Genomic DNA, 26,892 nt, shown 5'->3' with positions numbered 1-26,892 from the left:
GGTTCAAACCCAACCCCAGCCATAAACTGCAAAAAACAAAACAAAATAAATTTTTCATTATTGTAAGAAAGTATTGCTTGGGGAAAGTGCCAAGTATAAGATCTGGAAGCATCACACTCAATGGCTTTCTTTCATAGAGAAAAGAAAACAAGTTTTGAAAAAAGGTGGGAGATGAGGGCAGAATAGAGGTGGCGAAATCATCGGCTTGGTCAGGAAATGTTTCTCCTTGAAGTCAGCCTGTTCCTACCAGAGACCTAAAGTGGTTAGATGTTGAAGTCAGAATTGGCCAAAGTTTTGGTGCTGGGAAAGGAGAGAAACTTATGAGAAATTTCATGAAAGAGTATTTTGTTTACACTGCTGAATACAGAACTGTTCAACTCATTGTTTATGAGCAAAAAATAGGAATTTGCAGAGTCTATGCCTGGTTTGTCATAAGTAAAATAAAGATAATCATCTATATAAGGTGATTTTTGCAGTGATTTGCTTTTGAGAACTCAGAGGATACGGAATTTTTTTCTTTTTTTTGAGATAGACCCTCACTCTGTTGCTCTGTGGTGTTGAGCCCTGGTTGCCCACAGCAACCTTAAACTCTTAAGCACAAGTTATCCTCTTGAATTAGCATCCCAGTTTTGGCAGCACCCACCATAATGCATGGCTACTTTTTGTAGTAGAGATGGGGTCTCACTCTTGGTCAGGCTGATCTTAAAGGGTATAGGTCAAGTAATCCATCACCCTTAGCCTCCAATAGTTCTAGGATTACAGGCCTTAGCAAAGGGGCCTGGCTAGGACATAGAATTTCTTTAATAACAGCTACTTCCCGGATGAATTACAAACCCCATCATCTCCCAGCACTTTCCCTTGCCCTATATGTGTCTTTTCATGTAGCTTCTATTTTTTTTTTAATAAATCCTAGCTGTGTACATTAATGTACTATTTTTATATACAATTTAAAATACTTTTATGAAATGAGTTAACATAGCCTTCACTGCATTTTCTTAGTTATTGTGTTAAGACATTTGTATTCTACACTTAGTATATTCTGATATGTCTTTTTTTGGTTTGTTTGTTTTGAATACAGTCTCAACTTTGTAATCCGTGGTAGAGTTCCATGGTGTCATAGCTCACAGCAACCTCAAACTGCTGGTCTCAAGTGATTCTTTTGCCTCAGACTCCTAAGTAGCTCAGAGTACAGGCGCACACCACAAGGCCCTGCTATTTTTTTTTAGAGAAGGGGTCTCTTGCTCAGGCTGGTCTCCAACCTGTGAGCTCATGGCAAATCATCCACTATGGCCTCTCGGAGTGGTAGGATTACAGGCATAAGCCACCGTACTTGGCCCTCATATAGATTTTATGAGTGGTCTACTTTATATAAAATTGTTGAATATAAGTAATGTGGCTTTTTGACTTCTGTGTCCAGAAGTCAAATTATTAAACTTCTGGACATGATTGTGGGAACCCCTGATTCCCAAGCAGTTGCGCAAAATTACAGAAGGGCCTTTAGTCTAGTCACAGTTATCTGCAGTGAGACCAGTGTGATGGGGCTAAGACCTGAACTTGTGAGATATTTGTTAATTCTGGGTGGTGTCAAAATTGAATTTTGCAGATGCAATTCTCATTGGAATATTAGTTGTTATTTAGCAAACCGCGTTTATTTTCTGTCACAAGTGTTAAAGAAAGACATGACAGAAGCCACGGCTGGAGAAAGATTGCAACTATCACAGGAAGGGGCACACCGGCTTTCAAACTAGAAATTGTGCAGTGATTCTACTTCCCCTCCTGTTAGTGGATGCTGTGGGCTTAGATGAGAGATGCTCTGAAGTCAGATTTCTTCTCCCAATTCTTCTGCCTCCAGGTGATTCCCATCCTTTTATGCACCTGCACACTAGACAGTGATGTGCTCTTACACTTCTCAAGCAGGGCTCCACCCTCTGGAATCCAGCCCACAATTCCTCTACTCCTAGAGTGTTCACCAGTTACCATCCCCAGTGCCCAGAAGACTCCTGGGTTATTCTATGTCTCTGACCTTGAATCTGTATGAGCAACATGGTCCTTCTTCAGCCATGCTGCCCACCCAGGCAATGATTACTTCATCTGCCTGCATAGAACAGAAATTAGCCTGACCATGTCCCAGCCTGGGCAATTATCTGTAGCACCAGCAAACCAAAGAAGTGACAGAGGCAAAGATAGAAATCAAAGGACATTTTATTAAGACAAAGTTTGTAGACATTCCTGGAAATAGAAAAAAAAAAACAACACAAATTACAGATGGATCTTTGATTGTTGTTAAGGGTCATTTGAGAACTGTGGCGCTTAAACACGACAAGGCATACAAAGGAAAAAACAACTGAAGCTATGGGTACTGAGGCAAAATGGTTATGTTCCTGGGAAGCTTAGAAAAGTTATATTTTACATAGGATAAAGTGAATGTCTGAACAGAAAAAGAGAGTGAAGGAAGAATCAGTTAAGTGGATGTTCCTGGGTATGTGAAAGAAGAATTGATCTTGTCTCTCTGGTATACTTGGGAAGACAAACTTAAAAGAAACATTATTAGTATGGAAAAAAGCAGATTTTTGTTTTAGGAGCTAGACTCAGCCTACAGAGCCAGAGGGACAATTTGCATGATTTTGCTTTGGGGTACCCAGCAGGGAATTCCATTCACTGAGGTTCTGGATGACACATGTTGTTAGTACCAACCATTCATTAAAAAATGTCTTAAATGACTCAGCCTCTGGTCTTGACCTCTGCTTTTGCATACAAATTTGGTCCTGAGATTTTTAGTTTCTTTTACAGACCAATGGCTCAACCAGTACATGAACAAACTCTACACTGCCCCTCTCATGTGTCCTTGATAGCTCCTGTCTTCTGATTATTTTCACTCCATAAACCCTCTTTCATGCTGTCTCTGTGGTGGCTGTCAGTGTCTCCTGGAATTATGTCCACGAGTTCAAGGAAGTTGCCTTAGACCTGTCTCATGTAAGAGCAAATGGAAACTAGACATACCAGACAAATACCCCAAATTGAATGTAAAGATTTTTCTCTCTTCCTTTATCTTAAAGATTTTAATTTAGAAAATTTTGTATGTAAATTTTTTTCTGCCTCTTTGAAATATAAGTACATAATTTTACCAGATAAATAATCTTCTTACCTCCTTTTCAAATTCAGGTCTGTCTTTCCCCAGGGCTCAGGACTCATTACTTTGAAATATAAATAGTCCAGAAGATAGTGACCTTTGTCAGAATTCCTGTTATGGTGCAGGACCTTCCATTAGTGTGCCCCTGGCTCCTTGTTTGAAACTATCTTCCATCATGTAGACAAGTGAAAATTTTTCTATCCTTTGAATATAGTCCAGGTCAAACACAAAGACCTTTCCAATTATAAGGTAAATTTAGGGTGAGCTATATATAACCAATGGTGCTGTCAAGTCTTCTAAGTGAGGACTAATTATGGTCACTTCGTTGACCTTTACAATCTCTGAGATGAACATCACACTTTGTTTTAATTGTGTAATGTGGCAGTTCTTTTTCTGTCTACCATTTTGAAGGTCATTTTGGAGTTGGAAAGAATTCTCTTTGTAATTATAAAGTAGTTTTACACACCATCCAGAATTACCAGATATGATATAAACACAGAAGAGTCCCATGGAGTGTTACTCAAGGGGGCGCTTTTCATCTCAGCCTACCTGTCACAGCACACAATTGTACAGCAAAGTGCCTGGTGTCCCAAATAATTAAGCCACAATGGTCCATCTGCCTTTTTTCAATATCTATTCTTGAGCCATGGTAGTACACAGTGTTACAAAAAGTGCCCCTACAGTCACAAAACATAAGGAAAATGTGAAATTATACCTCTATGTTGTATCTGTATTTACAAAATAGTTTTTAAAAAATGTCACAAAACAGGCTGGGTGTGGTGGCTCACACCTGTAATATTAGCAGTCTGGGAGGCAGAGGTGAGTGGATTGCTTGAGCTCAGGAGTTTGAGACTAGCCTGAACAAAAAATGAGATCCCATCTCTGGAGTTAATCACTGATTTTTAGGGTGCACTCTGTATGATAAATACTGCTCTCAAATCTTATTTGAAAGGCAATTATTATTCATTTTGAGATTTTTTTTTTTTTTTTGAGACAGAGTCTCAGTTTGTAGCCCTGGGTGGAGTGCTGTGGCGTAACAGCTCACAAAAGCCTCCAACTCCTGGGCTTAAGCCATTCTCTTGCCTCAGCCTCTTGAGTAGTTGGGACTACAGGCACCCCTCATAATGCCTGGCTATTTATTTTTATTTTTTTGGCAGTTTTGCTGGGGCTGGTTTCAAACCCCCAACAGGCACCACCTGAGAACCTTTTTAACACACTGGATTTTCCTAGTTTTATAAACAAGTGACTTTTTGTATATCTGAAATCTCTCAGTAGATTATTTATGAGTCACATCACATTCTTGTTTAATTGAGTGGTAGAAGGCTTTGTTTCTGCTTTTACATCCTGGTTAGAGTTTCTGTGTTGGGAAAATATTTATTTTAATCATATTTCCTAAAACCTATTCAAAATTAAAAGGTGCCCACCAGGCTTCTTACTAGAGGTATTTGTCCACAGTTTTGCAGCACAGAAATGGCCTGTCCCAACATGAGTACACAGGAAGGCCTCTCTGCTAGTTTGAGGTCTGCTGTCCCCTGCAGAAAATTGTAGATCACATTCCTATAGAAACACTTTCATGGGCTCAGCGCCTATAGGACAGTGGTTATGGTGCCAGCCATATGCACCAAGGCTGGTGGGTTCGAGTCCGGCCTGGGCCAGCTAAACAATGACGACTGCAACAAAAAAATAGCTGGGCATTGTGCTGGGTGCCTGTAGTTCCAGCTACTTGGGAGGCCGAGGCAAGAGAATTGCTTAAGCCAGAGAGTCTCTGAAGTTGCTGTGAGCTGTGTTGCCATGGCCCTCTACTGAGGGCAACATAGTGAGACTGTCTAAAAAAAAATAAAAATAAATAAAAAAAGGGTGGTGCCTGTGGCTCAAAGGAATAAGGTGCTGGCCCCATATACCGGAGGTAGCAGGTTCAAATCCGGCCATGGGCAAAAAAAAAAAAAAAAATACCGAAAGGAAAAGAAACACTCTCAAAGGGAAAAGAAACACTCTCATAAGGGGGCAATCAGCAGTTCCAGTCTTTCTCACAATGCACCTGGAATCCTCAGACTTGAAGATGATTCTGACATTTGGGGTTCGTGACACCAACTGGGATGAGAGAATGTGCACGGAGTTGATCTGAGAAACTCCTCTTCTGCCTCCTCCTCTTGCCCAAATGCAAAGGAATATACAGTGGGTGCTACCAAATTCATGTCTTTCTAGTGACCTACATCTGCAGCTGTGAGTCTGAATTCAAGGCCTGAGGCTCCTCAAAATGCATTAGCGCAGGCTCCATAGGAAAATCTTGTTTTCTTCCCTCACTGTAGAACCCAGGAACACAGAGCAAGCTGGATCTCATCTAGAATCTGCACACATGACCTGGCCTCCACCTGGAATTCACAAGATAAGGCCGGACTTTGAGGTGAGGTCACTCCCAGGGAAGACCTATTCTATAGTGTTAGAGATCATCATAGACTTTGTAAACATAAAGGACCTTTTGGAGTGGGGGCCCAGAATGTTAGAGATTTTGCCCAGTGACCTATTATAGCTGTGTGATATAAAAAATAGAAAGGCTGGACACCACATTTCAACTTTGCTGGGAATTATTGGACACTTTGTATGAACCTTAGGGCATTATAAGGAGTAATTCACACAATGTGAAGTTCCCAGCACAGTGCACCATACCATGCTGTGAGCACTTAGCACCTGCTCAGTAAACATTGCATTAATGCACTGTACATGTGGTTTTCCAAATGCAGATGTACTCAGATACTGCTGCCTTCTCTAGCCACAGTAAACCTTAAAGTGCCAGCAGAGAATGTCACGTTACAGAATGGTGACTGATGGTCTTTTCTGTGGAACATAAATATATGTGTTGTGATAAATGTTGACATAAGGGACTCTGTGTGCTGTGGCTGCTGTCTTCAGCTGAGAGCTGTTGATAATGAGTCTGGGGTTAACATAAGCATTGACAGGGGAATTGTTAGAGTCCAATTCAAAAACCTCTCCCACACCTACAGATAAATTTCCTGAGTAGAGCCCAAAATACCACATGATTTCTATGCTCATTGAAACTTTAGAGATGAGTGTTAGTAAGTGGCTCTTGGCCCAGGCTTCCAATTAGAATCACATGTCCAATTTGTAAAAACACCATCACCTGTGCTCTCTCCACAGTTTCTGTCTATTAGGCTGGTGGAAGCATCCATGTGACATTAATTAACTGCCCCACGTGTTACTAAGTGGGGCCAAGGTCAAGCACAAGTGCTCTGAGGTACATTAATGAGAGTTGAATTCAGCCTTTGTTCCAGAGAGAGGTACCAGGACCTGCTCTGCTTTGTTGTGATTGGAGCCTGTCAGTATGGTCCATATGCCCGTTGCTGTAGCACAAAGTGCTGGTGTGTGTGGGAAGGGAGACCCGTTGCTGTAGCACAAAGTGCTGGTGTGTGTGGGAAGGGAGAGCACCCAAGGGTAGGAAAGAAGAAACTCACAGTTTGGTCTCCATGAGGAGTTCATCATACCTGATGCTTTCTATTAAAAATTAGAAGGGAGTGTAGTTTTTTCTGCTCTTGAAGGCCCTCATGCCTGTGAATGTTATAAAAGCAAGTAAAAAGAGTATGCTGACTCCTTTCAGGGTTATTCTCTAAATATAATTCTAATTTGTCTAGACAATATCACCTGAAAAGAAATCTCAGACTAGGAAAAGGAGAAGACACGGCTGGTTCTCAGATACATATATCAAAGGTGAGGGACTGTGTTTACTATTGCTCCTGGAATTTCATGTGGAACTTACAAGGTTAGAATTTGCAAATCCTTTCTTCTTTACTTCTGATGTTTCTGCTAATGAGTTTCTTTTCACGACTTGCCCTGTAAAATCTTTCTCCTCCATGTTAAAGAGCATTCTCTATGTCCCAGTTCCACACATGCCATGGGCAAGTTTCCCAGTAAATGTACAACCTGTAATATTGAAGAGGTTCAATATTTGAATATCTTTGCTTACAGGACAAAATATATGTGAATCTTTGTTTACAGGACCACATGGGATAGTGAGAAGTGTGGATGTGCAGGACTCCTACTGGGGATTGGGTCTGATCCTGGTGTATGAGTGAATAAGGGGAACATGTTCTGTTTAGGTTCCTTCTGGATGCTCCATTAGAATCTACTCAGAACAGGATTAAGAAACTGCAGACAGTGAATGGCATTAATTGCCCAAGATAACTCAGAGTTCTGAAAAGGAGAAACATAAGAATACACTTTCGCTTTAGGATACTAAAGACAAACCATTTAAATAAACTTTTAGAGATTAGAGAAAATGGGAGCTTTCTGTAGCATGAACTTTGCATTAAACTAGTATTTTTCTTTCTTTTTTTCTTTTTTTGTTTTTTTTTTTTTGAGACAGGGTCTCAAGCTGTCACCCTGGGTAGGGTGCTGTGGTGTCACAGCTCACAGCAACCTCAAACTCTTGGGCTTAAGTGATTCTCTTGCCTCAGCCTCCCAAGTAGCTGGGACTACAGGTGCCCACCACAAAACCTGGCTATTTTTTTGCTTGTGGTTGTCATTGTTGTTTGGCAGGCCTGGGATGGATTCAAACCTGTTAGCTCTTGGTATATGTGGCTGGAGCCTTAGCAGCTGAGCTACAGGCGCCGAGCCAAAAATAGTATTTTTTATTATTGCTGTTTTTGGTTACTACTATCACAGCAGTGATGTTGTATTCTCCTGTGTTTAATGGTACCTAATACAAATTGGCCCATGACAGTAGATGTTAATTTCATTCACTTGGTTAAGTTGCTCTATAATTACTTCACTATAAAGTTAATTATTTTTTCTCTTTATCATTAACAATGTCTTGGGGGAGATTTGCTGACTGATGTTCTCAAACTATCACATTTAATCTAGAAGCTTCACTTCTTATTGCTTCTTTGCTTGCAGATTGCTTTGAAAAATGAGTTCTATCTTTTTTATTCACTGGTCATATAAAACCAAAGTCTGCCACTTCCTGGATCCTTAACATAATATTCTCTTTGGGCCAGAAGGGTGAAGTTTTTTGAAATGCAGAAAACGACCTCGCCCCAGATCTGCTGAGTCAGAACCTGCATTTTAAAAAGATCTCCAATTCATAATTGTACACATTAAATTTGGGGGGATACTTTTAATTGATCACTTTTATGTATATAAGAAATACTCACATCTTGTTCTATATGCTATAAATACAGTATTCAAAATTTATATGCCTGGATACTCTTCATTTTGTTATCCAGAAAGATATTACATATACGCTAGTTTAATGAATTTCATGCCATCCTTATTCCTCAGAATTAGAAAATACTTTCAAGACTTTTTTTTTTTTACTTTGTAAAACATTAATTTTTTTCTTTTTTTTTTTCCACCCTCAGTAGAGTGCCCTGGTGTCACAGCTCACAGCAACCTCAAACTCTTGGGCTCAAGTGATAAGACTATTTTCTTGAATAAACATTACTTTTTTTTTTTTTTAATCTTATGGATAATCCTAGTCACTCACATTTCAGAACCAGTTTTTATAACTTTCATATTCCCTCTGAAATTAAGAACTCTTTTTATGACCAGTTGGTAAATATGTGTCCTTTTCAGGAGCTATTGATATTCAGAGATGTGTCTATAGAATTCTCTCCAGAGGAGTGGGCCTGCGGGGACACTGCTCAGCAGAATTTGTACAGGGATGTGGTGATAGAGAACTACAGAAACCTAGTCTCCCTGGATTGAGGATAACTTCAATACACATTCCTATTTTGCACTAGGGGCATCACTTTCTTTTTCTGTAGATTGCTTCTTGAGAATTTCTGCTTCACATGAAAATGTTTTATATCCATGCTTTTGAGAAAATTTGGAGGTTTGTTCACATAAAACAGAAAAAGAATTAGATTCTTGTCTTGAAATAAACCTTCCCCTTTCTGGAGCTGATTCTGTATCCTTCACTCTAGTGGTAACTGTAGAACGTCGAGAAATGGTCTGCACCTTAGAATCCGGTTTCCATCACTAATTATTGATTCAGTGGCAGTGGAAAGAGGTGCTCAGGAGCTGTCAATTTAAACTATTTTGTTATTCTAAAGGGCCTATCAGTAAATAATATTTTGGGAAACAATTTTGCAGAACTTTCTATAATCTTCTCTCTTCTTTACTCAGGACAGTACTAGATTGGTAATTGAATAATCCACAGCAAAATTCATAGAAATTCTTTCTAATAAAACAGGACTTCCTGCCTCTAAGCCAGACATGATCACATGTCTGGATGAAAATAAAGAGCCCTGGAATGTGAAGAGAGAGGAGGCAACAGCTATATACACGCAGGTAGGTGAGAGGGAATGAGGCAGATAGCACAGCTGAGAGGGGCAAAAGTCGAAAAGAAAGCCAGACTTTAAAAAGTGGTTTGAGAAGCTCTGATTCATTAGAAATTTTTTTATTGAGTCTTTTGTACATAGATCATAAATACATTTATGCCCATTTCAGTGTGTTGATTATTTGTACAAATTAGAGTGCTTACATCATACTAATCAGCATAGCTTTCATCTCATTTACTCAGTTATAGCATTAGGACATTTGTGTTCTACACATGATAGAACCAACTTGTATTTGCAATGTGCTCCATAGTTGTGGTCCCCCTACTGTCCCCTACTATCCCTCACACCCCCTCCTTATCCCTCGCCCTCCCCTTCCCTCCTTCATCAGAGCCTAAAGTTGTGTTTCATTTTTCATATGCAAGTGTGAGTTATTATAAATTGGTTTCACAGTAGTACTGAGTACATTGGATACTTTTTTTCCCATTCTTGAGATACTTTACTAAGAAGAATATTTTCCAGCTCCATCCATGTACCCATTGACCCATGAATGGATTAATAAGTTGTGGTATATTTATACCGTGGAATATTATGCAGCAGTAAAAAAAAAATGGAGACTTTACCTCCTTTATGTTTACATGATTCATTAGAAATTATTTAGAGGGCGGCGCCTGTGGCTCAGTGAGTAGGGCGCCGGCCCCATATGCCGAGGGTGGTGGGTTCGGACCCAGCCCCGGCCAAACTGCAACCAAAAAATAGCCGGGCGTTGTGGTGGGCGTCTGTAGTCCCAGCTGCTCGGGAGGCCGAGGCAAGAGAATCGCGTAAGCGAAAGAGTTAGAGGTTGCTGTGAGCCTTGTGACGCCACGGCACTCTACCCGAGGGCGGTACAGCGAGACTCTGTCTCTACAAAAAAAAAAAAAAAGCACCGGGGAGTTGAGATATTAGAGACTTCCACTTAAAAAAAAAAAAGAAATTATTTAGAGAGGGCTGAGTATGTCTTTTTCTCTCACAGAGGAGAATCTTCTGTCCCATGCTCTTAAATTCTCTAAGAACTCTACTACCCCCTGCAGTGATCTTCCTTAGAACTTATTTGAGAACCAAACGTATTTTCCTGGGTTATAAGGGACTAAATGATCTGACAGCATTTTCATTGATTTGGAGAATTTGGGAATATCTGCACATATTTTTGAAGAGCTGTATGTTAAACCATATATAGATATAATATATATATATTTTTTTTTTGAGACATGGTCTTGCTTTGTTTCCCCAGCTGGAGTCTAAAGGCTGATTAATCATAGCTCACTGCAATCTCAAACTCCTGTGTTCAAGTGATCCTCTCACCTCAGCCTCCTTCATAATGACAACTATATGCATGCCTGGCAGTGCCCAGCTAATAATAATAGTAATTGCCATTATTATTATCATTTTGGGGGTGAGTTCTCATTACATTCTGAGGCTGATTTCAAAATCCTCATCTCAACTGATCCTCCTGCCGTGACCTACAAATTTCTGGGATTACAGACTGAGCTGCCATGCCAAGCTCCATTTCTGAAGTCTTTTTTTTTTTTCTTCATGTCTGACATGTGTGAAGGGAATGGAAGAAATATTGAGAGTTGTTTCATAAATCCAGGTTTTTTGTTTTCTTCTTTATGATTTTTAATTCTCAGAAGGATTCAGAGGTGATTTTACAGAAATTCAGACTCACTAATTTTATAAAAACATAATTTAAAAAAAATACAATAAAATTTAATGTGCATATAGTTTCAATACTTGGGAGGTTTTTGGCAGCTGAATCACTTGAGCCAAGAATTTGAGGTTCCTGCAAGCTATGATAATGCCATAGTACTCTACCTGGGGTGACAGAATGGAACTCTGTGTCAAAAACATCTAACGTTATTTTACTGCTAAATATTCTTTAGTATAAAATAATCTTAGAATTTTCTAAGAATAATATTAAATAAAGATTATTATCTAAGATTTTTGTCTTAAGATTATTACCTGATCTAAAATAATCGTAGAATTTTTCTGTGCCCAAATTTCTCAACTGTATTATAGTTTATGTTATCTGCTGTCCTCATATAATTCTTAAAAATATTATGTCATTGAGAAGCTTAGAATTGTCGACCATATTTTATATCCCCAATTGATACTTAATATTTTGATAACTTTTATTTCATAATTTTCCTCTGTGCAGTAAAGTATCAGAAATGTGTCATTTGTATGTCTGTATATATAAATGTGTGTGCATGTGTATAACAAAAATTTTTTCACAAATAACATGACTTCATTTATTACTTATAATGTAATAATTTGATATGTATGTACATTGTGAAATAATAAATTGAAGGTAGTAAATGCATCCATCATTTTACTATAAACTATTTATAGTGAGAACACTTAAGATCTACTGTCTTAGAAAATTTTAAGCCTACAAAATATATTATTATTATTTTTTTGGCTTACTATATTATTAACTGTAAACATGGTGGTATACATCAGTTTTCCAAGATTTATTCATCTTACAAGTAAAAGTTGCTATCCTTGGTCATCATCACCACACTTTTTCTGCCTCAGCCCTGGCAACTGCTGTTGTAGTCTTTGCTTCTATGAGTTCAACTTTTTAATGCTACCTAAAGCAGTATTTCTTTTTCTGTGCCAGCCACATGTTACTTAGCATAATGTGCACCAGATCCATCTCTGTTGTTGACATTGCAAGACATTCATCATTTTTTTTTCCATTTCTTTCTTTTTTTTTTTTTTATTGTTGGGGATTCATTGAGGGTACAAGAAACCAGGTTACACTGGTTGCATTTGTTAGGCAAAGTCCCTCTTGCAATCGTGTCTTGCCCCCAAAAGGTGTGGCACGCACCAAGGCCCCACCCTCCTCCCTCCTTCCCTCTCTCTGCTCTTCCTTTCCCCACCCCTCCCTTCTTCTTGCTCTCTCTGCTCTCTACTTTCCCCACTCCCACTGTGTCCTTAATTGTCATTAATTGTCCTCATATCAAAGGTAATTCATCATTTTTATGGCTGAACAATTGTCTATGGTGAGTTTGCACTAATAGTTTTTTATTTGTTCATTTGGAACAGCCATTTTAGTAGTTTTCATTTTCTTGGGTATCGTGCATAATGCTGGAATTAACATGGGGTGCAGATATTTTTTTTGAGATACTTATTTTTATTTCATTTAACTATCCATAAGTGAGATTTCTGGGCTAATATGGTAGTTATATATTTTTAACTTTTTAAACAGATCTGCATGATGACTCTAGCAATTTATGAACAGCAACATTTTATAGGGTCTGCTATTTTCCACGCTCCTGCCAATACTTATTATCTATTTTCTTTTTGATATTAGCCATCATAGTAGATATGAAGGGATATTTCATCATAATTTTGATTTACTTTTGCCTGATTATTGATAATGTTAAGAACTTCTTCATGTACCTGTTGTCTACTTGTGTTTTCCTTTAAAACAATCTTTTCTATTTCTTGCCTATTTTTCAGTTGTATGATGATGATTGATGTTTTTGCCTTTGAATTTTATGAATTCCTTATATAGTTTTAGATATTAGCATCTTATCAGATATGTAATTTGAAATATTTTCTCTTCTCCAGTAGATTTTCTTATTTTGTGCAGAAGTTTTTGGTTTGATGCTGTCTGACTTGCTGATATTTTTCTTTTGTTCCACTTCTTATTATGTCATATCAAAAAAAATCATTGTAAGACTTATGTCAAGGAAATTTTTCTGCATGTTTACTTTAAAAAACTTTAAGGTTTCATGTCGACACTTGTTATCTCTTTCCTTTTTGATAATAGTTAACCTAGTAGTTATGAGGTGATATCTCACCACGGTTTTGATTTGCATTTGCCTGATGATTGTTAAAGTTGAACACCTCTTTATGTACCTGTAGTTTTGGGGAATGGCATAAAAAAATGGTCTAACCTCATTCTTTTCCTTGTGACTATTCAGTTTTCCCAGCACCAAGCATTGAAGAGACCATAGTTTCTTCATCATGTATTCTTGGTGGTCCCATTATACATTAGCTGACGTTATGTCCATCAATTTATTCCTGGGGTCTCTATTCTGTCCCATTGTTTCTTGTGCTGTTTATGTATGTACTCTGTTGTTTATGTACATACCATGTTGTTCTTATTACTGTATCTTGAAATATAGTTTGAAATTAGAAAGAGGCTTTCTTCCTCCTTAAGATTGCTTTGGATCCTCAAAGGTTCCAGACACATATTAGACTTTTTTTTTTTCCAGGACACATTAAAATTTGCTTTAATACCTCTTTGGGGAAAAAAAAAAAATCACACTTGTAGTGAATGAACAAGAAACATTTTTATGCTATTATTTTTATCTACCATGCCATGAATTCATAGGGAAGAGGTTCCAGTAACTGAGGAAGGCACATTGCCATTGAATGTGACAGTGTTGATTGACTTTTGAATTCATGGGAAATAGGTTCCAGCACCTTGTATCACTGTTACATGGGGTCTATTGGCCATCCTGTTTGCTATGCTGTATACCTATTATGTCATGAGCTCATGGGGAATAAATAGGTTCTTGCACTTAAAAACATGAGTCCACTGGTACTCCTGTGTGCTATGTTATATGCTTATCATGCCATGAATTCATAGGGAATGGGTTCCAGTAGCTCAGGTTCCTTTCTGTTAGTTCTCACAAAGTGGGCTTCTCTGGGTAGCACAGGCTGGCGCTTCAATTGAACCCAGGTACCTTTCTCTTTGACTTCCTTCTTTTTCTGATCATTTTCCTTCACACATTTTAGGAAGCTATCTCGGCTCTTAGAGTGCTTAATATGCTCAATATGAACATTAATGCTCTTGACAAGGATCTTGCCCTTAACTTGTTTGTTTGCAACAATGCCAACAGCATGCTGGGTAACATTGTAGGCTTTTCCAGTTTTGCCATGGTAATATTTGTGTGGCATGCCTTTTTGAACAGTACCCATTCCCTTGATGTCTACAATATTACCTTTCTTGTAGATTCGCATATATGTGGCCAAAAGAACAACTCCATGTTTTCTAAAAGGCCTAGAGAACATTTATCGGGTGCCTCTCCTCTTTCCCTTTGTGTTTGTCATTTTGATGAATTACTGAAAGATGGCATCTCCGCTAGACATTTTTTTTAATACTGTGAAAAATGCCCCTGACATTTTTATAGGGAGAGCATTGATTCTGTAGACTGTTTGGGACAATATGGAACTTTAACAATATTTATACTTTCATTCCATAAACATGAGACATATTTTAAATTATTCATGTCTTCTTCAATTCCTTTCCTTAATATCTTTTAGTTTTCGGTATAAATTTCTCTTACCTCCTTGATTAAATTTACTGCTTCAAAATTTGTTATTTTGATGCTATTGAGATTGTTTTCTTCCTTATTATTAATTAAATTATTTATTTTCACCCTCAGTAGAGTACTGTGGCATCACAGCTCAGAGCAACCTGTGACTTCTGGGCTTAGGTGATTCTCTTGCCTCAGCCTTTCGAGTAGCTGAGACCATAGGCACCCACCATAACACCTGGCTATTTTTTGTTGCAGTTTTGCCAGGGCAGTTCAAACCTGCCACCCTTGGTGTATAGGTCTCATGTCCTACCCAGTGAGTCATTGGCGTCGCCCTTATTTTTAGGACATTTTAGTTTTTTAGTGTGTGGAAACATAGCTGATATTTGTATGTAAATTTCCTAGTTTGAGAATTAACTGAGTGGTATTGTTACTTCAAATAGTTTTTTGGTGTTGTCTTTAAAGTTTTTGTATATATGATTATGTCATCTCCAGGTGGTAAATTTTTTTTTTTTTTTATTTTTCAGACATAATCTCACTGTGTTGCCCAGGCTAGAGTGTCATAGTCTTGACCTAGCACACAGTAACTTCAAACATCTGGGTACAAGTGATCCTCTTGCCTCAGCCTCCAGAATAGCTGGGACTACACATACCAGTTACAATGTCCAACTTATTTTTTATATTTTTGGTAGAAACAGAGTCTCACTCTTGCTCTGCCTAGAAAACAGTGAAAATTTTACTTTTGAATTTGAATGTTTTCATCATGTTCTTCCCTAATTGTACAGCTTAGGATTTATAGTATGGGTTAGAATAGAAGGATTAAGAGTAGAAAGACTATAATCTTCATTGGTCTCTGTGCATTTAAAGGCTCAAACACTTCTTCCAGTTTTTATACATTGTTTTTTTTTTTTTTCTTTTTCATGGAAAGATATTTTCTTGTTAGATATTTGGTATAAAGGAATCTGCTTTGGGTTTTCAGTGAATAATGGTTGTAGTAAGGTCACAAGTATGCCCCTTGCTCTGCAGAGGAGTCTGCCTTTGACCTGTCATGAAAGGCTTGTGTGGTTTTAAATCTTGTCTGGTTTCTAGGAAAAGTGGACTGCCTTCAGAATTTTGATCTATAGGGTAGGTACTAGGGTAGGCTTTTGAGGTTGGGTCTGCACATGATGGGTCTGATACCAGAGGTGTGGATAGGCCTGGTTCCAATTGAGTGCCTGAGAAGTTTCCCTTCAGGTCACTGTGTGGATCTACGCACAGTAAGTGGACTGTAGCTAAAAGAGCTGCAACTGAATCACAGGAGTGGTTTCAGGAACATAGCAAGAACAATTCTTAATTTCACCTTGTGTTTAGGCATGGATCAGTGTTATCATGGTGTGGACATAATACTTGTCATTTGCAGATAATTTTCAGAAAGATTTATACCTCTGTATCTCTTCTAGTGATTTTTTTTTTTTTTGACATGGAGTCTTACTATTTTGCCCTCATTTGAGTGCTGTGGCATCACAGCTCACAGCAACCTCCAGCTCTTGGGCATAAGCGATTCTCTTGCCTTAGCCTCCCAAGTAGCTGGGACTACAGGCACCCACTACAACACCTGGCTTATTTTGGTTACAGTTGTTTAGCTTGCCCAGGCTGGGTTTGAACCCACCACCTTCAGTGTATGTGGCCGGCGCCTTAACCACTGTGCTACAGGTGCCGTGCCTCTTCTAGTGATTTAAATATTATTTGTGGTGAAAACATAAATTTACCATCATAAATGTTCAATCTGCCTCCATGAGTGCAGATAGGTGTGTCTCCCCCCACATCTCTGAATGAGCAAGACCACTCCTAGATTTTGGCTGAAAAGAGTTGGAGACTTAGTAGAACCAAATTAGATGAGACTTTTTTTCTTTTTTTTTTTTTTTTTTGTGGTTTTTGGCTGGGGCTGGGTTTGAACCCGCCACCTCCGGCATATGGGACCGGCGCCCTACTCACTGAGCCACAGGCGCCGCCCGATGAGACATTTTTTTAATCTGTAATCAGGACAATGGGTCCTTAACTTTGCCACCTGTATGAGACCCTGCTTTCTCAACCTGGCCCTCTTAGGTCAGGAGTTCCACTAGGATTTAAAACTCTTTTATTTAACACCCAAAATTTACACAAATGTATTTGTTTCATGGATGGATGCCAAATTATTTTTGTTGTGTGGAAATATGAGTGAATCCTCCCAATACACTAACTTGGCAAATTTCCTTTCACTGTTTTTAATTTCTGATTTGTTTCTTTTCAAAATTTTCTGTAATTGTTTTCAAAGGTTAAGAATAATATACTATAATTTTCACATTTTATGAGGTGAATTAGATAATAGATACCTCTTATTTAATAAAATATAAATTTTATTTAATGTAAATATTTACATTTACTTCAGGGAAGAGAAGAATCAGTAGAATTTTCATCTACTTTCCTTCATTTATATTTAATTGATAATATAATTTATTCCCAAATATTTATTTCATCTTATCTTTTTTCTTTCTTTCCCTTTTTTTTTTTTTTTTTTTTTTTGGAGACAGAGCCTGAAGCTGTGGCCCTGGGTAGAGTGCCATGTCATCACAGCTCACAACAACCTCCAACTCATGGGGTTAAGCGAGTCTCTTGCCTCAGCCTCCTGAGTAGCTGGGACTACAGGCACCCACCACAATGTCCGGCTATAGTTTGGTTGTAGGTGTCATTGTTGTTTGTAAGCCCGGGCTAGATTCAAACCCGTGAGCACTGGTGTATGTGGCTGGCACCTTAGCAGCTTGAGCTACAGGCGCCAAGCCTCCTTTTTTATGTCAGTTCAATAGAAGAGTACATATAATTGCACTACCTTTTTGCAGTTAGGAAAAGTCAAAATTGTATTTGATTTCTTCAGCCAGGAGATATACTTCTACATTGTATCTATTAGGTGGGGACTTACTCTGCCCCTTAACCTTCCCCCTTCCCTCTTCTTGAAGTAAATTGTGGTTTTCGTATTGTGTAAACCTGTACTTTGTTCATCTGCTAGTTTCCAATTGTTATAGAATACATGAGATGTTCTTTTTTCATTCTTGAGATACTTTACTAAGGAGAATGTTCTTCAGCTCCATTCAGGTAAATATAAAAGATGTAAAGTCTCCGACTTTTTATGGCTGAATAGTATTTCATGGTGTACATATACCACAGTTTATGAACGCATTCATGGGTTGATGGGTGCTTGGGGTATTTCCACACATCTTTGTGATTGTGTACTGAGTTGCTAGAAACTATTCGAATGCCCTTGTGGTAAAATGTGTTTTTCTTTACTTCTTGGTAGATACCTAGTTATGGGATTGTGGGACCAAATGGAAAGTTTACTTTTAGCTCCTTGAGCATTCTCTATACTTCTTTCCAAAAATGCTGTATTAGTTTGAAATTCCACCAACAGTGTAAAACTTTTTTTCCTCTCTGCACTATTGCCAATTTCTGAAGCATTGGAATTTTGTGATGTGGGCTGTTCTCACTGGGTTAGGTGATATCTCAACAGTTTTCATTTGGAACAACGAGCATTTTTTCATGTTTCTTGGCCATTCCTCTTGTCTTTTTGGGAGAAGGTTGTATTCATTTCTCTTACCCCGTGCTTCTACATATTTATTTCATATATCAGTTACTCTCACTGTCTAGTAGAAAAATTATATTTTTATCTTTATTTTCAAATGGAATTTTATTCCTCTAAATGCTGGAGTATTGCCTTTTTATTTTGGGTGCTAATAGCATCTTTGTGTTAATAACATAATATTTAGTGATATAAAATACATACTAAAATTTTCTAATTAGACTTTGTTTCATGATTATAATGCATTTTCTATAAAACTTGTGGAATATGCCATGTACCATTTATTCAAAATGGTTGCTCTCCATGTGTGCGCATTGAGAAATAATGAAGTCATCTAGTCTTGAAACTTCATATTATTGTATTCCTTTTTATGAACAGATTCCTTGAATCAGTTTATTGTTTTTATTTTATGTTTATCTTGGTATCATTATTTTGAATAAGAATTTGAAACTTTGTATATAATTTAACTACATGTAGGGTTTGATTGAAACATAAATCAGCCATACATTTATCACCAGTAAAATTGTCAATGTTAGTCTGTGTGTTTTTGTGGGGCCTGAAGACCCCACTCTTGACAAGGGAAACACCCACAGAAAATGGGAAAAATTAAAAAGTAATCTGAGTGAGTTGAACAAAGGAAAGTCAGCTAGTTTGCCTTTAAACCAGCTTCTGCTAAATTTCTTATCTGAGCAAGTTTCCTACTTTTCCTAGAACTCTGGCCTATTGGGGATATAGCTTCCTAACACCCCTGTTGGTTCTGTAAACACTCTGAAGAATAATGGCTATAGAAGAAGCTGTGGCAAGGGCTGACAAGATATATTAACTAGGCCATTTTCTGCCCAGTAAACAGTTAAAGCAAGTACCCATTGTGGAGATTTGTATTTGGTTGGGGCAGAGAGCAAGGGAATAGCTTGAGCCCTGAAATATGGGTAGGAGGGCTTATATTTTTTATTACAGAGGAAGACCCTCTGTGGTGGTGATGAGAGGAAAATCCCTCTTCTACTGATTATTCAGAGGAGATTGACGCCAGTGATGTCTCACTCCACAGTGAACTAGTGGGAGAATCTATGTGTGTGACCTCAGAGAGAAGGCTGACCCCACACAAGGCTCAAGTTTTGGATTTCTCAAGGCTGCTCAAATCCTTAAAGTTAAGGATTACAGAAATAATATGCTCACTTAGAGAAACTGCTGGCAACTTTGTTCTCTTCCTCAGTTTGTCCTTTGGGCTAATGAGCAAATAGCCTTCAATAAAAACTGAGTGGAACTGACACTCGGGGCCACCTGTCAGAACCCCACATGTAGGCGGTGGTCCCATGGGTTCCCACCTTTGAAAATTCAGTTCTGGGCTTGGTGCCTGTAGCTGAGCAGCTAGGGTTCCAGCAACATACACTGGATCTGCGGGTTCAAATCCCGGCTGAGCCTGCCAAACAACGACAACTACAACCAAAAAATAGCTGGGCCTTGTGGTGGGTGTCTGTACTCAGCTACTTGGGAGGCTGAGACAAGAGAATCTCTTAAGCCCAAGAGTTTGAGGTTGATGTGAGCTGTGATGCCATGGCCCTGAGAGTGACATAGTGACAACTCAAAAAAAAAAAAGAAAAGAAAAGAAAAGAAAATTCTGTTCTGTCTTGTTTCTTTCTTTCTGATTGTTTCTATCTTTATAATTCTTCAGTCAGTTGCGTCCAGATCCACAGGTCTTAACAAACCCTGCCCCTGGGTCAGGACACCAGCAGACTTGGTTCATGGCTTACCTCAAAAATTTATTTGTTTTTTTGGCTTTTTCAAATGGTTGTTTTAGTCTTTCCAGGTGAGTAAATCATAGAAATAAGTCAGGACTTCTGTTATGGGGTCTTAATATATTCATCTTGTTTTTATTGATTCATCTGTATTATGTTTGTGTAAGACTAACACTTGTAATTTAAAGGTAATTTTTAGAAAGTTTTATAACTCTGTTTCCCTTTTAGTTCTCATTTAACAAATCTTTATGGTAGAAACTTAGTATAAAATTTGACATTGTAAATGTTTTAATTGTACAGTTTACCACTGTTAAGTATATTCACTTTCTGTAGAAAATACTTCTAGAATTTTTATGTCTTGCAAAACTCAAACTCAATATCTGTTAAATAAACAACTGCTAATTTTACCCTCTCTCAAGTCCTTGACAAACACCGTTCTACTTTCTGTTTCTATGAATTTGACTACTTAAGATATCTCATATATTTGGAATCATATACTCTCCTTTGCTTTCTTACTACCTTATTTCAATTAACATTACATGTTTCAAGGTTTATTTTTAAGATAGCAGGGGACAGGATTTCCATTTTAAATAATGAGTAATATGCCACAATAATGTTTTTTACAAGTTTCAGGACATGTGGGTTGCTTCTACTATTTTTAACTTTTTTGAATAATGCTACAATGAACGTTAAGTGTACAAATATCTTTTCCAGGTCTTGCGTTGCATGCTTTGGATAAATATTCAGAAGTGAAATTGTTGGGTGATATACCAATTCCATTTTTAATTTCTAGAATCATCCATACCTTTTTTTTATAGTGTGTGCCTTTTTTTTTTCCTAAAAGTATGCATGGGTTTCAGTTTCTCTACATTATTACAGTACTTTACAATTTCATAATTGTCATTCATAGGGGTGTGAAATGATAATTCATATTGATTTGATTTGACTTTCTCTAAAGATTAGTAATTTTTGAAGATCTTTTCATATGCTTCTTGCATTTGTATGTCTTCTTGGCAGAAATGCCAGATCAATTCATTGTCCATTTTTTAAGGAAGTTATTAACTTTTTGTTCCAAAATTTTGGTCATGGTTTATTTTATCTGAACATTAACTCTTATTAAATATGTAAATTACATCTGTTTTTACCCATTTTTAGGAAGAATTTTTACTCCAATTTTCTTGGTGATGTGCAGAAATTTCAAAGTTTGATGTAATCTCAATTTTCTCTTCTTTATTTTATTTATTTATTTTTTTTTATGGTTTTTGGCCGGGGCTGGGTTTGAACCTGCCACATCCTGGCGCCCTACTGCTTGAGCCACAGGCGCCACCTTCTTCTTTATATTTTTGCTTATGCATTAGTTGTCACTTGCAAAAAAAAAAGTCCCAGGGCCAGTATCATGATCTTTCCCTTACATTTTCTTCTAAGAGTTTGACACTTGTATTTCTTATGTTTTAGTATTTAGTACATTTAAGATATATTCTGTATGTAGTGCAAAAGCAGGTCTAATTTCATTTTTCTCTCACATAGATATTTAACATTCATAAACATTTATTGAAATGATTTTTCATTATCATTTCTACTTTTTCCATTTGTGTTCATGGGTATTTGGGGGGATGTAATGTATACATAAGGGTTCATTTCTGAGCTCTCTTCTGTTTCATTGTATTTTTTAAATCTTTTTTTCTGTTGTAGAGGAATGCATTTCTTTGATTTTTTTTTTTTTTTGAGACAGAGGCTCAAGCTGTCACCCTGGGTAGAGTGCAATGGCATCATAGCTCACAGCAACCTTCAAATCCTGGGCTGAAGTTTCTGCTTCCACCTCCCAAGTAGCTGGGACTACAGGTGCCCACCACAATGCCCGGCTATTTTTTAGTTGCAGTCATCATTGTAGTACGGCGGGCCCAAGCTGGATTCTAACCCGCCAGCTCAGGTGTATGTGGCTGGTGCCTTAGCCGCTTGAGCCACAGGCACCGAGCCTGTTTGCATTTTCATAGTTGATTTATATCAGGAAGAGTAATGCCTCTTTGTTCTTTTTTTTTAAAAATTAGATTAATATAAGCATACACAATTAGATTACATTGTTTGCATTTGTTAGGTAAAGTTCGAGTTGTAGTTGAGCCCTTTACCTGGGAGGTATTCCATATACCCTCTAGATTGTGCCCATTAGGTGAGAACTTAGCCAGCCTTCTTCCTATTCTTTTCCACCATCCTCTTTTCTCCTCTTCCTCTCTTGAATTTGTGTTTTTCTCTTATGTTTGCATGTAGTTGTTCATCTAGTAATTTCAAATTAGTATTAAGTACATTAGATGCTTGTTTTTTCCATTCTTGTGATAATTTACTTAGGAGGATATCCTCCAAATCTATTCAGATTAATACAAAAGATGTAAATTCTCCATATTTCTTTATGATTGAATAGTAATCCATAGTATACATATGTCACATTTTATAATTCTTTTTTTTTTTTTTGGCGGTTTTGTATGGTGCTGCGTTTAGGGTTTTACAAGACCCTAAAAGACATACAGGGAAGACAATACCCAACTTCTGCCCCTCTGATCTCCTTCAATCTTCCAAGCTGAATGGGTGGGAAGGAAATCCTGACTTCTTAGGGTCACAGCCGAGAGACACAGGCTCAGTGAGAGACTGAGCCCTCGCCCTGAGACTAGGGAATGCCTCCCCTTCTTCCACACTGAACTGGACATCAGTAGGGCTCGCTTGTAATAACAGGAGAAAGTGACTTAAATAACTGCAAGTTTATTCCTTATGGAATGAGAACTGTGTGGGAAAAAAAAAAAGACAGCAGAGAGGACAAAAACATGACTATCAGAGAAAATGACAGACTCTGACATCTACGGAAAATGTAAACAGAAACACAAACAAGAACCTAGTCAGACAGACAAACATTCTCACACCAAACAGCTCTTCACCTGCATTTCAACTACCCAGAAATCATGTCTGACTTTTAACAAAATATTAAATGACCTGACAGAAGGTAAAAGACATTTTGAAGAGAACTAGACTCATATATGGGAAATATTTGGAAATATCACATCACATCAGGAATTTAAAGCAGCCCTTTTCACAATGCTTAGGACTTTAGTGGGGAATGTGTGCAACATTGAAGAACAAATGGACAGAGAAGTAGAGGGATGGAAACTTTAAGCATAAGTTCAAAAGAAATCCTAGAAATAAAACACTTCAACAGAAATAGAAAATGACCTTGATGGACTCAGTGAACTTGACATGTTTGTGGAGATCTTCACTGAGCTTGAGGAAATGTTAATTCAATTTTTCAAAGATGAAATACCATGGGAAATAAAGAAATAGGAACAAAAAATATTTAAGAATTATGAGATAATTATTGAAGTCTAAAATGTGCATATTTGAAATATCAGAAGGGGAAGAGCAAAAAAAATAAATAAATAGAGAAGCAGTATTCACGGTAATTGAAATTCTTACCTTGGGGAAAAAGTAAAAATCTGTACAGAAACTTTATTGTTGGGATACGGTAAAAGCTGTGCTTACAGGGAAATGTATAATATTGGATGAAGGTAAAACAAAACCTTTTATTTTTCTTTAAATGATCTAACAGTTAACACTGTGTTTAAAATATTGATAGCAATACTGTATTCAGTGATTCTACTTGACTGGTAAGTGAAATGAAGTCACAGCAAAACTATTATGGATGGAAAAGAAGAGTTCAGAATATTCCATTATAAATAGAGTCACTTCTCAGTGCCCTTATAACAGTGGTTATGGCGCCAGCCACATGCACTGAGGCTGGCAGGTTAGAGCCCAGCCTGGGCCTGGTAAACAACAATGACAACAGCAATAAGAAAATAGCCAAGCATGTGGCAGGCTCCTGTAGTCCCAGACACTTGGGAGGCTGAGGCAAGAGAATTGCTTAAGCTCAAGACTTTGAGGTTGCTGAGAACTGTGACAACACAGCACTCTACCAAGGGCAACATAATGACACCAAGTCTCAAGAAATAAATAAAAAATAAATAAATAAATAAAGTGACTTTTACCCTTGAAGCAACATAATGTAAGGTAAAAAATAGCTCAGATTAGATGTAAATCAATATTGTGATGTCAAGGGTGACTACTACCCATAAGAATATAATTAAATAAATATTTAACTGACAGACCAGGAGATGAGAGAATATACAATCACATGAAATTGTCTTTCCATTTGAGAAAACCAGAAAAGGAAGAAAAAGAGGGAAGAGTTGAAAACAAACCAATGTTAAGAAAACTAGAAAAGAGGAATAAATATAAAATAGTTATAAATATGGAAAATATTAACCAAATTATGCATAAAAACTTAATTAATGGTCCAAACATACCAATTAAAAAATATTGCTAAATTAGACAGGGTCTATGTTATCTTCAATAAGCCCATTTGAATTAATGTATCAGAGGTAGACTAAAAGAAAAGAATGAAGAATATTATACCATATTAACACTAATTGAAAGAATGTTCTACTAGCAATGATTTCAGACCTAGCAGATTTCACATCAATAAAACAATTTTCAGAGATAATTAGAGCTATTACATAATGGAAGGAGATTAAATCTCTAAGAAGACATAGGAGTGAATGTGTGTGTGTGTTCCCCATGAAAGAATATCAAAGTACTTGTGGCAAAAAGAGAATTGCATTAAGTGCAAGAATTCACTCTTACAATTGGAGAATTCACCACCACTCTATCAGTGACTGAAAGATCCAGCAAGTAGAAAATCAGTCAGTAGATAGTTGAACTGAACAGCATCATCAATCAGCTGGATAGAAATGACATGTACAGAACTATTCAACCCACAACACATATTCTTTCAAAACTCACATGAAACATTCACCAAGATAGACACCATTTCGGCCACGAAACATACCTCAAGAAATTAAAACCAGAAAACATAGCAAATATGCCCTTGGACTACAGTGGATAAAAACCAGGAGTTAGAAACAGAAATATAGCTGGGAAATACCCAAATGTTTACAAATTAGACAAATTACTTCTACTGGGACAACGAGGAAATCTTATAATAAAATTTAAATAATTTGAAATAAATAAAAATGAAAATACAACTATTCAAAAATCCTTGGATACAGCAAAAGTGTGCTAGAGGTAAACATATGACAGTGGATCCATGTCATAGAAGAGAAAAATTATCTAATATTGATCATATAGGCATCCAGTATAGGATGCTGAAAGGAAGAACAAATCAAATCCAAAGGAGTCATAAAAAATCAATAACAATACAACAGACTCAATCATATTAAAATCAAAGATATCAGTGCACAAAATCACAAAACCAGAAGCTGGCTCCTTAAGAGCTCAGTACAATTCCTAAACCTCTATTGAAGATACAAAGAAAGGAGGAGAGGAGACACAAACTGCTATCCTGAGAAATTACATAGTGACTTTTACTGTAGGCAGAAAAGGATAGTAAAAATTAAAAAGGAATACTTCCTCATTCATATTATCAGAGGAGCATTACACTAATACTAAGACTAGAAAAGATGTAACAAAGGAAATTTCAAGGCCAGTGCATGGGAGTAGAAATTCTCAGTAAATCCTTACCAAATGGAATCCAACCATGTATGAAAAGAAGTTCACATCGCCACGAAACAATCACACCCCACAAGCCTAGTAGTGAAGGGTGGAGCAAAATTCAAAATTCAAACAATCTACCACACATCAACTGACTATGGAAGGAAAGCTTTTCCTGATATACATACTAGGAGAAAGAGCGTTTGACAAAATCCAATACTTCCTCACAGTAAAACGTCTCAACAAAGTGAATTACAAGAAACATCCTCAAAACAATACAGGTATCAACTGAAATCTGTAACACCAGGCTCACTGGTGAGACTCTATGTGCTGTCCCCCAAAAGTCAGGAACACAGGAAGGACATCTACTCTCACCACTGGTATTGAAAACCATATTAAAAGGTCAGGATACTTTCATAAGACAAGGAAAGGAAATAAAGAGTAACATCTCTGTAAAAAATCTCGAAGAATCAGCAAAGAGAGCAACAAAAAACAACTTTTGGAACGAACCATCTATTTGCATCAAGGTTGCAGGGTACAGAGTTAATCTGCACAACCGATTACTTAGATATCAATAAACAACATCTGGGATTTGAAATTAACACACAGTGCCCTTTACATGAGCATGTAAATGATATTATTAAGTATGACCTGGTAAAATATTTACAAGAGCATGTGAGGAAAACCACAAAACATTGCTGAACCTCAAAAACAATCTATGTCCATGGGGAGATACCCACGTGGGTGGATATGGAGACTCAACATTGACAAGAGATCAGTTTTTCCAGGGGTCCTCAAACTTCCGCCCACGGGCCACATGAGGCGGTGTGATTGTATTTGTTCCTTTTTTTTTTTAACTTCAAAATAAGATATGTGCAGTGGACATAGGAATTTGTTCATAAGTTGTTGTTTTTTTTTTAAACTATAGTACGGCTATCCAACGGTCTGAGGGACAGTGAAGTGGCGCCCTTTTAAAAAAGTTTGAGGATGCCTGATCTAGACACTAAGTGAAATTTTATTGTATTACCAGAAGTCATATTGTAGATATCAACACACTGATTGTGAAAGTTATATGCACAGTAACAGGACCTCAATTGCAGAAAAAAATTTTTGAAGGGGAAAAATGACAAAGGACTGATTGCACCCAACTTAAGAATTGCCATGTAGCTACAAGCTACAGTAGTTAAGACAGGGTGGACAATGATAGAACAAACCATTGGATTAGTGGAAGAGAGAGCCCAGAGACAGAGCCACACAGACAGAGTCAACTGACCTTTGCCAAAGGCAT

The sequence above is a fragment of the Nycticebus coucang genome, unplaced genomic scaffold (genome assembly GCF_027406575.1).
Source record: "Nycticebus coucang isolate mNycCou1 unplaced genomic scaffold, mNycCou1.pri scaffold_62, whole genome shotgun sequence".
NCBI classification, from domain to species: Eukaryota; Metazoa; Chordata; class Mammalia; order Primates; family Lorisidae; genus Nycticebus; species Nycticebus coucang.
Note: the sequence above shows the minus strand (reverse complement) of the source record.